The sequence below is a fragment of the Mustela nigripes genome, chromosome X, assembly GCF_022355385.1.
Source record: "Mustela nigripes isolate SB6536 chromosome X, MUSNIG.SB6536, whole genome shotgun sequence".
NCBI lineage: Eukaryota > Metazoa > Chordata > Mammalia > Carnivora > Mustelidae > Mustela > Mustela nigripes.
The window spans coordinates 123,377,026-123,386,734 of NC_081575.1; the positions used below are offsets into that span (position 1 = coordinate 123,377,026).

A 9,709-nucleotide genomic window follows, 5' to 3' on the forward strand; every position below is an offset into this window, starting at 1 on the left:
ATGGATGGATGGATGGATGGATGGATGGATGGATGGATGGATGGATGATTGAACGCATACATAAATACATAGATATATAGATGATACATGGAAAGATCTATGTCTGCCTATAGGAGAGACAAAAACAGAGAAAGTGAGAAAGAGATTTATTTTAAGGAAATGAGTCTTATAACTGGAGGTCAGCAAGTCTGAAATCTGCAGGGTTGACTAGCAGGCTGAGGCCCAGGGACGCGGTGATGCTGCATTTTGAGTGTGAACACTATCCGGAGACACAGAATTCCCACTTCCTCAGAGGAGGTCAGTCTGTTTCCTCTTAAAGCCTTCAACTGATCCGACGAGGCCCACCTAACCCATTACGGCGGCCACCTGATTTACCTGAAGTCTGTTGATTGAAATGTTAATCCGAAAGAAATACACACAGCAACATGTTGACTCGTGTGTGACCACGGATCCGGATACCACGGTACTGCCAAGTGGACCACGTAACGCTTACTGTCACCTGGCAACAATGCAAAGAGGACTCTTTCGAGAGCTCCCAATCGAGGAGCTGAGCTTCTTTCTCCCTTTGTGCAACAGACCTTGTGGCTCATCTTACTGTAAAGAAGGGCACAAGGGTGGTCAGTTTGCTGCATTTTGGTTTTTGTGCTAATGTTTGTGTGGACATATCTTCTCCTCTCTTTCCCCCCGAGTTTTATTGAGATATAATTGACATATAGCTTTTCATGAGCTGCAGTGGGACAACATCATAATACAGCATGGGATATATGGATATGGGAGCATTCAAAAGGAAACGAAGAAGCTGTGTTTGAATCCATAAACCCAGTTTTGTGTTATTAAGTTTTAGGAGGGGATAAGGAATAACACCCCAGACGGTTTGCATGGTGAACCAAAGAATTACAACCACTTCACTGGCAAACTTGTCCTCTTGCGTTTTCTTGATCTGATAACCCTCGGAGCTTTGTCACTAGAAACCTAAGTGACATCTTTCACTACGTGTGCAAAGACTTATCAGATGTATCAGGACAGGGTAGCTCAAACTTTCAATTCTCTTCCATGGGGTGAACGTTCTGAAATCCAGCAAGTGGGTAGCATGCGTGTCATGGAGACCCCAAAGATGAAGAGAGCCCCACTGTGGGATCCTTGGCCTGATCTTCACAGAAAGATAAAAATCTGTTTCTCATGATCTTCTAAGTTTCACAACCCTCAGCCCAATGGCCTCTACACCACCCAGGAAACCCAGCCCTTCTCCTGCCTCCAGAAGCCCGTGCAGTTCATGGGGCAGGGCATGGGGTTCTGCATCTGTAGGGCCACATGCCTCCCTGACTAGCAGCCGACAGCACAGCAAAAGGTTGCGTGTGCATGGGCAAGCTGTATGTAACTTGTTAAGTTGAGAGCTCACAGAACAACAAGGGACCTGGTTAGAGAGGTCCCAGGGCTATTTGTGACTGCAACAAGGTTTCCCATGTAGATACAGGATTGCATTATTATGGGCTGAATTCCATCCCTGCAAAACTCACCTATTGGAGACCTCACCCCAAGACCTCAGATTATGACTTGAAGTGGAAATAGGATGTTTGCAGACGTAGTTAGGCAAAATGAAGTCACCTTGGAGTAGGGTGGGTCCCTACTCCAATATGACTGTGGTCCTTAAAAAAGGAAGAAATTTGGACACAGACACACACACACTCACAGAAGGACAACCACATCAGGACACAGGAAGAAGACGGGATCTACGCAACAAGGAGGGGCACCAGCCTCAGCCCTGCCTGGATCTCAGGACTCCCAGCCTCTAGGATTGGGAGACATAAATATCTATCTATTATTCTGTGAGAAAACAAATTTGCAGACTCAGGTACTCTGTTACAGCAACCATAGGAAACCCATACTGTCAACAGTTGGGACAATTTCTTACACAGCATTAGGACTCCAACCATTGTGGTTTTCTTCTCTGCTTCCTGCCCTAACCTGCTATTTCTCAGAAATGGAGAACAATCCCACAGAGGAGAGAACAACATCATTGCCTGGTCAAGGGTGGCTTGTCTCCACTGCAACCCTTGCTGGCCTCTGTACTCAAGTGTGGTCTGTGGATGGCTTTCAGGAGGGACTCTTTATATCCATTACCACCTCGAGCTGGAACTTTGTCTGGAATAGATGGATGGACGTGCACTGCCCCATGGTGGTCTCTCTCCCATCAACTATCTAAGCAGGTACCCTGTGGGTCAGAAGCCATGAGAAAAAATATATGGATGGGCCATGGCTTCAGGCCACTCCAGATTTCTCTGTCTCAACTCTGGACCCCACAGGCATACGGATCATCTCTGCAGAGTCACCAAACAGAACCGGGCCTCACGTGTTTCAGAGGATTGGATGCATTCCTGATGCTACTCTCTGAACTCAAAATAATTGAGCTGGAAATAATAACAAACAGCTGACCAGAGATTCATTCACCGCTGGACCCTTCCAAATAACCCATGGGCCAAAGATGGCGATGAAAACAGGAAAGACTTTGAATGAATAATGTTGCTGGAAGACACGGCCTCAGAAATGCCCACGTCCTCTCTCCCAAATGCCCACACCCTAATCCCCATGGGCTAAGCAGAATAATGCAGGTGCTTCCAGAATCCGGAAAAGACAAGCAAACAGATTTTCCCCTAGCGTCGCCACAAGGAGCCAGCTTGGTCACTATTTTGACTTTTAACTGGGAAAACTGATTTGGGGGCTCTGGCCACCTGGGCGGGAAGAAAGCAGATCTCCGTTGTCTAAAGCTTGTCATGCTTTGTCACAGTAGGACGCTCACGCAAACGATAATTAGGACACAGCGCCTCAAAGTACGTAAGAGGAGACCAAAGTGGTGAAAACAGGCAAATTCATAGCCTTGAATCCACGGATGCAACAAGAAGAAAAACTGCATGTCCACGGCCCAAGAGTCCGTCTTAAGCATCTAGAAAGAGCTAGCTGAAACCAAAGTAAGGTAGAATGAAGGAAACGATGAAGTAAAGAGGTCAGTAGAACAGAGGGGGAAAATGTACTGGGGAGGAAAATGTGCAGAGCTTATCCTTATGCCTGTGGGATCCAGAGTTTAGGTTCCCACCATAGGGTTGTTCTTAGGGTTGAATACGACGCACCAGCTGAAGGCCGGCTGGTTGGAAATGCCCGGTAAACACCCACAATTTACAACCCGACGCTCCCAAGCAAGTGACACCTTGCTTTGTGGAAACACCCTCGGAAAGTAACGTGCGTTTGTCCGTAACAGCATTGCTGTGACATATCTGCCTCCTGCCTGTACCCCCTCTCCACCAGGAAGAGAAAAAACACAAACAACTCTCGAACCATCGGTGAGATCCAAGCCCAACGGTTCATTTTCTTGGTTAGTCAACTGCTTAGTGTATTTGTGTTTTCGCCCTGCTTAGTACGGTAATGACTTCAAGGCACCCAACTTTGTTGTAAATAGGAAAGCTAGTTTTGGGCAGTTGTTGGTGGAACTGCTCCCACCATCTGTGGGGACAGGAGTCAGGAGGTTGGCGGTGGGCACAGTCCCTGTAAGATGCTTCCCCCTCTCCCGGCAGACACTTTCTTGCAAGTGAGTGTTGGGTTCTCACAGAGACACTAAAGCTGAGAGCACAGCCTTGTCACCTCCTGTGACCCAGATCCCCTTCTCAGAAAAGCAGAGAGATCCTGCCTCCTCACCAAGCTGTTGAACGTTTCGGCGCCCATTTACCACCACCAACAAATCAAAAGCGCTTTCACTGAGAACTAATTTTGCACACTGCCCCCTCCCCCCAAGTCCCAGGTGACCTCTCCCTCTCCATGCGTGAAGACTGAGAGCAGTAGAGGTCCTTCAAACTGAGATGCCCGATGCACCAGAGACCGCCCGGAGGCAGAGGAGGGTCCCTGCACACACTTAATTTAAAAAAAATCCACGTGTGACCACGGAGATAAGGTTGTTTCTTTTCCAGTCAACGTTCAACTCAAATGCAAGTTCAAGAAAGTTCTAGAATTCTGGGTGAACAAGAGAAAGCTAGCCCTCCTCCAGGATAGATCCTACTACGACGCATGTCCCCAGTGACCCCAAAGGAGGTGCTCACCTTCTTAATAGTCAACCCCGGGTATCATAATCCTGAAGGGTCCCGTGTCACCCACCTGGTTGCCCCTGTGTCGACGGCCGGGGAGGTGACTCACTCACAAAGCAGGTGCACGGGGCCCATGCAGGGGAACGTCTGAATTCCCCGGAGCAAAGACAATGTTCACATGTCCAGTTTGTCACCCTTCCCTCCTCCATGCCCCAAGGACGCTAGAGCTGACCGTCGGACCCATGGAGACTTTTCAACATGGCGGGATCACCTCCTACTAGTTTCAAGATTCATGGGCGGGAATCCCACGGATGAAACTGTTGCACCCTCTCCTCCGAATCGGCTACTCTGTGAGTTCGCGAGCCCTCGTTGGAACCGAATCAGAGCCTATCGGCTTGGGGGACACTGAGCCCTCGTCCTGGGGGAGCTTGCAAGATGTGTGTTGAATTCAATGCCTATTGAAAGCGAAAATGAGAGAATACGTGTTTCTTTCGGTGCACGAATGTTCTGTTTTCTTCAACGTGTGGGAAGATCCTGACCACAGTCCACCTCATTCGGGAAGTCGTGTCCCATACATTTTTTTCCCCCACTGTTAGGTGTATCTAGGCGTGCGACAGAGTCATGTTTCTTGCACCGATGTGACCACAATGACTCCGAACAAGCCTTTCGGCGCCGAGGGCCCGACGGACGGGAAGTGAAACACACGTGTGCGTTACAGCGTGCACACCTATTCTGGTGGTCGTGACTTGGACGCGATCGCAGACCGAAGAGTTTCGAGCACGTCCCTGAGACGCTCAGAATCTGCAAAAACGGTGATAACAAAATGGCAGTTTGAGGAGAGAGAGAGAGAGAGAGAAAATCGTGTGACCTTGTCCAATCTTCCAAGAGTCCGTTCATCGGTCGGTGATACCATCCGAGACGCCTTCAGAACGGTCGCCTCGCCGTCGCGTTCTTAAACAGCCACGTTCGCGGTGGGTCTGGAGTGGTTTGCATCTGTTAAAACTGGCGGCGTTGGCTGCTAGCGTCCATATTGCTTTAGGCTGCGCAGACGAAGACACTGGTGGTCATTTCCTGGGGCAGCCACAACCGAGGACTACACACGGGTGACCGAAAACAATAGAAATTCTCCCAAGTCTAAGCCAGAGTCTGAGATCCAGGCGGGGCAGGGATGCTGAGATCCAGGCGGGGCAGGGCCCTGCTCCCTCCTGAGGCTCCAGGGGAGGGTCCTTCCTGCCTGTTCCAGCTTCTGGGGCTCCAGGTGTCGCCGGGCTGGTGGCCGCGTCCCTCTCATCTCTACCTCCGTCCTCATGTGGCTTCTCCTCTGTCTGTGTCTCTGGTCCTCCAAATCTTACAAGGACCCCGTCCCTGGATGTAGAAAGACAGCCTCATCCCGGATGAGGTCAGATCCTTCATTTAATCACATCTGCAAAGACCCAGCTCCCCCCAAGAAAGCCCCACGCCCAGGCTCCGGGGATCAGGATGCGGACGTATCCTTTTGGGGTCACGTTTCCTGTCTGCCTCCCCCCGTACCGTGGCAGGCCACAAAGCAGGGTTGGCTGGCTCGGTGGAGGCGGTCAGCGTGGTCTCGTTCCTGTACGGCCAGAGGCGGGGAGGGGAAAAGGGCCGGTTGGGGACAAGAGGCAGGCAGAACAGCAGGCACAGAGCCCTCCGCAGGGCACGCTGCGGGGGAAATGTTGTGCCCGTGAAGGTGAGCGCAAAGAGGAAGCAGCCCCAGGTGGGGCCAGTCCCCGGCCAGTTGTCAGAAACCCCAATGCCGAGTTTGCTGTGGGGGAGGAAGGGCAGCCGAGCTCAGAGCAGCAGAGAACAGGGACGCATAAACCCACTCCCTTTGCAGTCTGCCCTTGGGGACACCGTCGCGGCCACCACAACCCTAGACAGGGCTGGACATCCAAACACGGACGGGAAAGCCAAACAGAAACATGGACAAAGGTCTGAGCGTCCCTCCCACGGACGCTGCTGATGTCCTCGGGGCTCCCACATCTCCGCCTCCTGCCGTCGGGTCCCGGGAATCACCGTGCAAACCGCCACCCCCCCACCGGGCGTGCGAGCAGAGGAGGCCCCCCGGAACTCAGCCGGCTCCAGGACACACACCCTCAGCCATGCCGGAGCCCTGCCCAGCCCCGGGGCCGGTGAAAAGGTCAGGGTTGAAAATCCCCACCTCCCACAGGACAGAACCGAGACTTTGGCCTCAGGGCGGAGGGGGCAGGAAGTCTGGCACCGCGCGCCGGCTGTGCACAGGGATCACTTCCCTCCTGGTGCAAGTGTGTGTGTGCCTGTGGGTCTCCAACATCCCGCTCACGGGGGTGTCCAGCTCCGCGAGCTGCTGCGGGGGACTCTCCCGGGAAGCCCCCGGAGTCCCCACTAACCAGGCCTGTCGGTGGTCACAGCCAGGAACCCACGCTGGCCCCTCGGAGGACCAGACTCCGGGGTGTGGAGGTCGGTGGTGACGCTGCTCTTGGAAGCCAGCGCTGGGCGACACCAGCTCACGTCACCGTAGCCTCAGCGGCCCCCCGGCACCTGCTTTGATCTGGGAACTCCAAGGTGCTCCTAAACCTAAAAAAGAAAAAAAAAGCATGCATACCATTTAGGGTTTTTTCCTTCCTGCATGCAAGGACTGGCCACTGGCGAACCCAGGATCCCCGTCCCCCCGGAGGACATCGCTGAACACAGAAGACCCACACCCGTGCTGGCAGAGTCCTGCTATCTGACCGCCCACGGCAACCTCAAGATGACTCCGCAGTGACCCCGTCCCCTCACCCCCGGGGGAAATAGCTTTGCTATTTTATGGTGCTTTTATCTGAACTTATTTTATATTTTTTTTTCTTTCATTTGTGTGTGTGGGGTAAGAAGGCTTCGTAGGGTACCTGCCTTCTCAGCCGACCTCTACACGCACCATGACATCCTGCTGTCGATAAGCTCGATGCTGCTCCCTAAATCCTTTATTTTTTTTTAAATGTTTAAAGATTATTTGTTTGTTTGGGAGAGAGAGAGAGAGAGAGAGCTCTAGCAGGGGGAGCTGGAGAGGGAGAAGCAGACTCTCCTCCGAGCAGGGAGCCCGACGCGGGACTCAATCTCAGGACCTGATCCCAAAGCTGATGCTTCAGCGACGGAGCCACCCGGGCGTCCCTCAGGGATGTTTTCATCTTGCAAAGCTGGAAGTCTGTCCCCATGAGACACTCACCCCGGGTCCTCCCCGCCGAGCCCCGGGCACCCACCACCTGTGCGTCTGATGGCTCTGGGGTCCCGGTGTATGTGGAGTGACATAGGATTTTTCCTCCGGCATCTGACTGATGTCACCGAGCTCCGTGTCCTCGAGCTCCGTTCACGTCCGCACGGGTGCGGCCGTCCTGCATTGTCAAGCCTCCGTGTGCGGGAACCTCGTTCTGCTCATCACGTGCCGAGCGATTGCACAGAGCTGTGCTGAGATGCGGCGATTCCCAAAAGGAGCGAGGGCAGGACCTCGAAGGCGTGTGGGCTCCCCCGCGACCACAGCAGCGTTAGGACCCGTCGCCGAGACAGGAACACAAGCCAAGTGATGACTGGGGAGGAGCCCATGCAGGGCTGGGCCATCCCTGGGCTCTTGGCACAGGACCGTGAGCCCCATCTCTGGTCCTACAAAGTCGAGGGAATCTACATTCCCTGGTCCCAAGTCCAGGCCGGGGGGAAGCGGTGGCTGGTTCTCCCCGGCTCGCCTCAAACGCTCCTAAGCTCCGTGTCCTTCCTGCTTCTCCCTATGACCCCAAGACGCTCGCCCCCTACCACAGCTCTGCTTACTTCCTGCTGCTCCCCTGGGTCCTACCTGCCTATTTTCCCCTCATCGTCCTCACGGTGGCCTCTCAAAAGCCTCACCAGACCCAGGAGGTGTCCAGCTTTGGGAGACATGCCTGAGCTCAGCCCTGCACCCTCTCTCTCTGCGGCACACCCCACCCTCCCGTGCACACTCACCACCCGCCATCACGGACGCGTATCCGACCCAGCGGCGGGGGTCCAGAAATGAATTCTGCAAGCCCCCCGCCCCGGGGAAGGCAGACCCCCCGTCCCACCCCCAAAGAGGTCCACGTCCGAATCCTCAGACCCTGGGCGTACGTCCTGTTGGCTCTGCAAACAGGAGGTTGGGGTTTGCCGACGGCGTGAAGGCTGGTCGTCGGCAGAGCGCAATGGAGGTGGGCGGGTGACCCAGGGCTGTCCTGTTGGGGTGGGTCCCACGCAGGAAGGGTCCCTCGGCGTGCAAGACAGCAGCAGGATAGAGGACGTCGGGCAGGAGACTCGAGGGTGCGCAGCAGGCTTTGCAGAGGGGGAGAAAGAGCCCAAGCTAATGGACACGGGGCTCCAGGAGCTGGGTCGGGCCATGGCGTCCCCGTGGGGAACTCACCCCGCATGCACGTCTCTCCCAGCCAGATTTCCCCGTGCATTTTGCGACGGGAACGCCAGACTCAGAAACTAGGAAATGGTAAATAATCGCCGTCCATCCCTGGGGCGGGGGGTCTCCAGGGGCTTTGTGCTTAAAACGCTAATAGGGCAAAGCTTCCGGGGAAGCCGTGATCAGGGGTTCAGTCCGCGTGGCATGAAATGCGTCCTGTGGCTTCATGCACGAGGCCTCAGGCCGCCGCTCGCGGGACGTCCGGAGCTGAAGGGCCGTCTTCCTAACCTGTTCCTCTGCAGAATGGCAGCGGACGAAGGCCGCAGGAGGAGGGTTCTGGGGCCGTGGGAAGGGCTGGAAGAGGGGAGGAAAAAGCCTCCGGAGGGAGCAGCACCAGCCATCAGGATGTATCCTCTAGGGGGCTGCAGCCCAGTGGGGGCCCTCCTGGGGGACTCCCCTAACCAAAGCTGCAGAATCCTTTCCCGTGGCTCTGCCTACCCTCCAGCATCACAAGTCAACGTGCAGCCGAGCCACGGAGCCAGAACGCAAGGCCCGACGCCCCGGCAATGGTTTTCAGGGTTCTGCAGGGTGGACGGCCAGATTGCCAGCGCGAGTCCTTCCGTCCGTGCGTCCGTCATGTGCTTCTGAGGTACCTAGAGTGGCCTGCACCCGGCGTGCTTCTATTTAAAACCCGAGTCGGTTCTTCTGTTGTCCCCAACCTGCCTTCTGGGAAGCGAATGTAACCGTGTGCTCAGGGATGGCGCCACGCACACCCCACGCGGGGCAGCGTTAGCTACAGGCATTTATGGATCCCAGAGCTCAAGGCTGGGAGTGTGAGATCCAGGCAGGGCTGAGGCTGAGAGGCTGAGATCCAGGCAGGGCTGAGTCTGTGGGTCTGAGATCCAGGCAGGGCTGAGGCTGGGGGTCTGAGATCCAGGCAGGGCTGAGTCTGCGGGTCTGAGATCCAGGCAGGGCTGAGGCTGGGGCTCTGAGATCCAGGCAGGGCTGAGGCTGGGGCTCTGAGATCCAGGCAGGGCTGAGTCTGGGGGTCTGAAATCCAGGCAGGCCTGAGGCTGGGAGTGTGAGATCCAGACAGGGCTGAGTCTGGGAAGCTGAGATCCAGGCAGGGCTGAGTCTGGGAAGCTGAGATCCAGGCAGGGCTGAGTCTAGGAAGCTGAGATCCAGGCAGGGCTGAGTCTGGGAGGCTGAGATCCAGGCAGGGCTGAGTCTGGGAGGCTGAGATCCAGGCAGGGCTGAG

At 55.0% G+C, this 9,709-nt stretch overlaps 1 protein-coding gene across 6 annotated transcripts in view; it reads left to right on the plus strand.

Moving 5' to 3' along the window:
- P2RY8 (P2Y receptor family member 8) overlaps window positions 1-9,709 on the plus strand; it is a 44,308-nt gene that overhangs the window by 9,535 nt on the left and 25,064 nt on the right. The gene's annotated exons all lie outside the window — the stretch shown is intronic.